Source organism: Schistocerca americana, chromosome 4 (genome assembly GCF_021461395.2).
Source record: "Schistocerca americana isolate TAMUIC-IGC-003095 chromosome 4, iqSchAmer2.1, whole genome shotgun sequence".
Taxonomy (NCBI): domain Eukaryota; kingdom Metazoa; phylum Arthropoda; class Insecta; order Orthoptera; family Acrididae; genus Schistocerca; species Schistocerca americana.
The window spans coordinates 760,546,815-760,553,468 of record NC_060122.1 but is presented as its reverse complement, the minus strand read 5'-3'; positions in this window follow the sequence as shown (position 1 = coordinate 760,553,468).

The following is a 6,654-nucleotide window of genomic DNA, read 5'->3' as shown; positions in this document are numbered from 1 at the left end:
CCCAAGCAGACACACCAGGGCATGGAGCACAGACGGAGTGTTCTGTACGTACCATGGCAGGTGTGCATGGTAGCAGACTGGAGACAGAGCACCCAGCACCAGACAGGGCTGGAGGCAGGAAAGGAAAAAAATGGCTCTGAGCACTATGGGACTCAACTGCTGTGCTCATAAGCCCCTAGAACTTAGAGCTACTTAAACCTAACTAACCTAAGGACATCACACACATCCATGCACGAGGCAGGATTCGAACCTGCGACCGTAGCGGTCGTGCGGTTCCAGACTGTAGCGCCTTTAACCACTCGGCCACTTCGGCCGGTGCAGGAAAGGAAGTTAGAGAGAATGCCCAGTTCGAGTTCCAGGCCTAACAACTTTCCAAACTAGTGCAGCTAACAAAGAGCATTCCAAGATCACATCAGTCATCTGCACCACTTGACACAAAAGAACTGAAGTTGATATCACATGAGGTTCAAGCTGCCCATCAAGCAGCATAATACAACAGTGCTGTGATTTAACTGATTGCTTATGGAATGCAAATAACATCAGGACCGAGGATGGCGAGTTTCAACTATTTCTGTGGGATGAGGCAGTGGATGTATGCATCACCAAAATTCACCTCACGTCTTGCGTGAACATGCAGGTGGCAAACTACTTCTGCTACTAGACAGACTGTAAGATGGTGGGCGGTGGCATGACAGTGTATGTGGAGATATCACAGAGCCATCATCACTTGCAAAATTCTGGAGACAGTTGCGATGGAAGTTACTGGCATCACTGTCAGTACAGAGGTGAGCCAGATAAAGTTTTTGATGGTATATTAACCACCACAATGCCTTCTGTAAGCAAACGACCTCGATGTACTGCTGTCAATTTGTGACAACCTCTTCATCGGCAGCAACTTCAACATCAGATACCTGGACTGAAACTTTCACATCACCAATGCCAGTTTACACTGCCTGCTCTCAGTGGCCAACAACTGTGATGCACTGCTGGTGTGGCCTTTTGATCCCACAATCTACCCAACTTGCAGCCTCTCTGATGTCCTTGAGATCGGAATCATCAAGGGGGACACCACAATGCTGTCACAACCACCTCCTGAGCACTGTCATCAGATCAACTGCCAGTGATCATTGACAAGGAAACAGACAGGGCTTCGCCATTGGAGACCCACTGACAGCTGAAAGATGTTGACTAGAAGCAATTTAGATTACACATGCTGAGACCATCGCCACCATGCCAGGCATAGAGGGTGCAGTATCTGCACTTGCTATATTCACACATCAGACCCTGGATGCAGCTGATGTAGCCATTGAACATCAACCACAGAAGCCAAATAACAACTCCCAACAACTTCTGCCAGACATTCTACTGACGTTAACCAAGAAGACTTGGATCCTTCATAAGTGGCAGATGAAGAGAAACCCCACCACCAAAAGGTTACTGAATCAGGTCCATTGTAACACCTTGGTGGCAGTCAGAAACCACCGGAATTGAGATTGGGCTGGCAAGATTGCCATGCTCAAGGCCGATGGCGACAGTACCTGGAGGATGACGAAGCAGTTCCTGAGGCGGAGCCAGTGCATTCTGCCAGTTCAAGTGGGGTGTGACGTCATCTCAGAGCCAAACACCAATGCCCACATCGTAGGTGACACATTTTCGGCAAACTATACGTAGACTGGCTGGTGTTCTGACGAACAATGATGACACCGAAGAAATCGAGGTGGAGGTGTAACAGCAGCTCAATCATCTGCATCCCATGAAAACAGGAGGGTTCAAATGGTTCAAATGGCTCTGAGTACTATGGGACTTAACACCGGAGGTCATCAGTCCCCTAGAGCTTAGAACTACTTAAACCTAACTAACCTAAGAACATCACACACATCCATGCCTGAGGCAGGATTCGAGCCTGCAACCGTGGTGGTCGCGCGGTTCCAGACTGAAGCGCCTAGAACCGCTCGGCCACACCGACCGGCAAAACAGGAGGGTGTGACCCTGTGGACAACATGTGCTGAAGCAACTGCCACCAGACACAGTGTACGTTCTGATGTCGATCTTCAACGGTATCCTCAGAACCTGCCACTATCCTTTTGTATGAAAAGATACAAAAGTGGTAGCCACTCCAAAGGCAGGCAAGGACACTAGGCTGGAGCAGAGCTACAAGCCCATCAGCTTGCTGTCCATCCTCTCCAAGGCATTCTAGAAGCTCTACAATAAGAAGCTGAAGCGTCAAATCAGCAAGGAAGATCTACTTCCTGAAGAACAGTTTGCTTCTGCAGGGGACACTCTACACAGCATCAACTCCTGCAGCTGGTGGGACACATTGATAGGGCTGACGAGTGTCACTTGCGCCTAGGGATGATGTGCATAGACATTTCCAGAGCCTTCAACTGCTGTGGCATGGAGCTTCCTGTATAAGATAGTTGTGCAGGGGGTACCTGAGTTGCATGCCTGCCTGCTGTAATCGTACCAAGAGGGACATGTATTTCAAGTACATGCTGCTGGTAGCACCTCAGGAGCATGGCACATCAGGGTAGGACTGCTGCAGGGATCTGTGCTCAGACCCCTCATGTACTCACTGAGCATTTGGGACAGATCCTGCATGTACAGAGCATCAGTGTGCACAGGCTGCACACATGCCTGCAATGAGCTTGGAGCTTGGACTACCAAAGGGCAGCTTAATGCAATCGAAATCTAGGTAGTGATCATCACCAGGAAAAAGCCCCAGCTGATCTAAGCCAGTACACATCATTGTAGACTCCATCCTGAGGTTGCGCCCTGAAAAATTCTTCGGCATTATGCTGGGCTGAAGCATGATGTGGAAGATACACATACAAGAGGTGAGGGCTAAACCACTGGGAATGCTTTCTGCTGTAACCCACAACAATGTTGCCCTCACGCTGCATCATCACACTATTTGTAGCAATTATCACGTTGGGGATTGAGCATATTGCCATGCTGGTTGGAAACGCAGTGGATACATAAGTGAATATGCTGCAAACGATGCAGAAAGAAGGCCTTATGTTGGCGCTGCACATTCCAAGGGCATTCACACAAGGCTGGCGCCGGTGACGACACCTACAACGTGCTGACAGGAGGAAATTTTCCAACCGATTTCTCATACACAAACAGCAGTTGACCGGCGTTGCTGGTGAAACGTTGTTGTGATGCCTCGTGTAAGGAGGAGAAATGCGTACCATCATGTTTCCGACTTTGATAAAGGTCGGATTGTAGCCTATTGCGATTGCGGTTTATCGTATAGCGACATTGCTGCTCGCGTTGGTCGAGATCCAATTACTGTTAGCAGAAAATGGAATCGGTGGGTTCAGGAGGGCAATACGGAACGCCGTGCTGAATCCCAACGGCCTCATATCACTAGCAGTCGAGATGACAGGCATCTTATCCGCCTGGCTGTAACGGATCGTGCATGGTCGCATCCGTGTTTGGCAACATCGTAGTGAACGCACATTGGAAGCGTGTATTCGCCATCGCCACACCGGCGTATCACCCGGCGTGATGGTATGGGGTGCCATTGGTTGCACGTCTCAGTCACCTCTTGTTCGCATTGACGGCACTTTGAACAGTGGATGTTACATTTCAGATGTGTTACGACCCGTGGCTCTACCCAACATTTCAGCCGGATAATGCACGACCGCATGTTGCAGGTCATGTACGGGCCTTTCTGGAAACAGAAAATGTTCGACTGCTGCCCTGGCCAGCACATTCTCTAGAGCTCTCTCCAATTGAAAACGTCTGGTCAATGGTGGCTGAGCAACTGGTTCGTCACAATATGCCAGTCACTAGTCTTGATGAACTGTGGTATCGTGTTGAAGCTGCATGGGCAGCTGTATCTGTACACGCCATCCAAGCTCTGGCGTATCAAGGCCATTATTACGGCCAGAGGTGGTTGTTCTGGGTACTGATTTCTCAGGACCTATGCACCCAAATTGCGTGAAAATGTAATCACATGTCAGTTCCAGTATAATTGTCCAATGAATACCCATTAATCATCTGCATTTCTTCATGGTGTAGCAATTTTAATGGCCAGTAGTGTAACATGTGACAACGAGAGGAGGAAGTCAACACCGAAATGTCACATAATTCCAACACAGTACAGGAATAGGAACAGCAAACACTACTTGACCTGCAATTTGGCAAGGTAGGGAGCCTCACAAAAGTCATGAGCGTGTGCCCTCCAGGAAGCATATGTGGACTGGATGAAGTGGTGTCAGCAGTATTTAGATGCAGAAGGAATGTGCTTTTAAGATTTTGAAGGTTTTGTATGATAAAAAACAATAAAGCTCTATAAAAAAATTATTCTTGAAGCATTTGGGACAGATCCTGCATACTCCTCTTGTGCATTTTACAGGTGATTATCATTAGCCTGGGAAATGGAAAGTCAGTCTTAGCGATAGTGGAGCAGCAGCACTATAGCTATACTTAATCAGGCGCCACCAGAAGCCACAGCGAGATCACATGGTATCACCAACAGCACCGTGGATCCAGGCAGGCGTCCACAGCTCAGTCTACTGTAGAGTCAGCGCACAAATTGGTCCCAGACAGTTGTAGAGACAGCTACAATTTTCCTCTGCAGTCATTAGCACTTCACAGTTGAAAACTGACAACAGTGTAGCGAGCTGTCAGAGATCTACTCACGCCATCCCACTGCACGCACACAATTGTATCATGCCTAGTTGCTATTCTGTTTTCAACCCTGCTTTGGACTAGGACATTATGGCTTATGTTCTTGGCGTTTGTTCAGTACTCTGTTCACGATAACTTTGGCTTTGTTTACAGGCCCTTCATTTTCGTCATATTCAGACTCTTTAGTGACTATGAGTTCTTACCCCCTTGCGTCAACGGCGTTGTGTTCACGTTTAGTTCCTGTATTATGGGCCCCAAGTTTATTGAACTATGGCAGCAACATGTGTCACTGTAACAGAACAGAATACGGCTCACTTGCAGAAGCACAAAGAACAGCAAATCCCTCTCCTGCAGTTAGTGTCTCAGCAGCAACAACCACATCAGGTGGTGGCCATCACCATGCCCCCACTGCCGTTCACTGCATTCAACGAGTTGGCAGTGGAGAGCTAGGAAATCTAACTTCATCCTTTCAAACTCCATTGTTTCGCTTGTAACATCTATGATAGGAAGCAAAATGCTTTTCTTTTGTCTTCTGGCAGTCGTTTACATGAAGTCATGCAGTAACTGAGGCCACTCTCAAATTCAAGTGAACTGTCTTTCAGTGGCCTCTGTGCACTGTTAATCGAATACTGCAGTCAGCAGATACAAATAGTTGCTACTCAGCTCCACTTTAATCAGTATCAAAAATAAAATGGAACATTGTACTCAGTATAGGCTGACAAGCTGCAGGATCTCACACGCAAGTGCAGTCTTACGTGCCAGAACTGTAAAGTTTTGCATGCGGAATCTTTGATTCAATTGAAATGTATGCCGACAGCCAAGGACGAAATATAGCCACTGAATTTCGGCGTACAAGTAGTCAGAATTTTGGTTTTAACTGTACAATAAAACCAGGAGCAAAATTCAGTGCTGCTACGTCAATGAGTCAAGAAAAAAATTTCCTCATTGAGCAAAAAGGACTTTTCCATCTTCCTGGCGGGATCAAATGATATAGCTAGGAACGAGAAAAACGATCTCTTAATCTCGCTAAAAAGAAAACTGTATGAGCTGAGAGGAACAAATGTTATTGTTTTCTCAGTGCCACACCGTTACGACTTGATAGAATGGTCCCGTGTAAATAAAGAAATTGAAACTGCAAATAAATAGATACAAAATATTTGCAAGCTGTTTGAAAATGTAACATTTGTGAACATCCGCAATTTAGGGAAAAGATTTCACACAACACATGATTCCCATCTAAATGTACTTGGAAAAAACGTAATAGTAACAAAAATTTTAGAACTTGTAAATAAAATCTCAAATGTGCAGTGTGATGATAGAAAAGTCATACCTCTCATGGACAGGAAGTGTGTGTTACCTGTAGACTTCAATGTAAAATCTGCTGTCAGTGAAGCTACACCTCTCCAAGACAAATGTGAAATTTTATTAATGCAAGTGAACACTCCAAATGTTAATAATTCACAGAAAGGCACAGCAGTTATGGAACAACAAACACCAGAAATAAGTGAAACAGCAGCAGCACCATCATTATCAGCAGAAGCAGCAACAGCAGCAGAACCAACAACGACTGGAGCAGCAACACAGCAATGCTTAAGGAGGAGCCAAAGGAAAAATATGTCTGTGTCATTCAGTGATAATTTTTTATGGTTTCAAGCCAAGAAGAAAATAAAAATGTGAAAAACCAGCCTGCTAACTCACAGATAAGTCACAACAACATCCTATTTTTAAACATTCAGGGTCTTGAAAACAAAGCTGAAATTCTGGAGGAGTCATTGCCACAGAATAAGTATACTTTCTTATGTCTATCAGAACATTGGCTTAAACCAGAACAAATACAGTACTATCCACCAGAAGGTTATAAACATGGAAACAGTTTTTGCAGATCTCAGTACCGTAATGGTGGTACTGTTATCTATGTTTCAAATGAAATAGAGTGTAGACCACTAGATCTTAGTTGGGCATGTGCAGAGAAACACTTTGAAATTACCGGGATCATATGTGATATAATGAAACTTA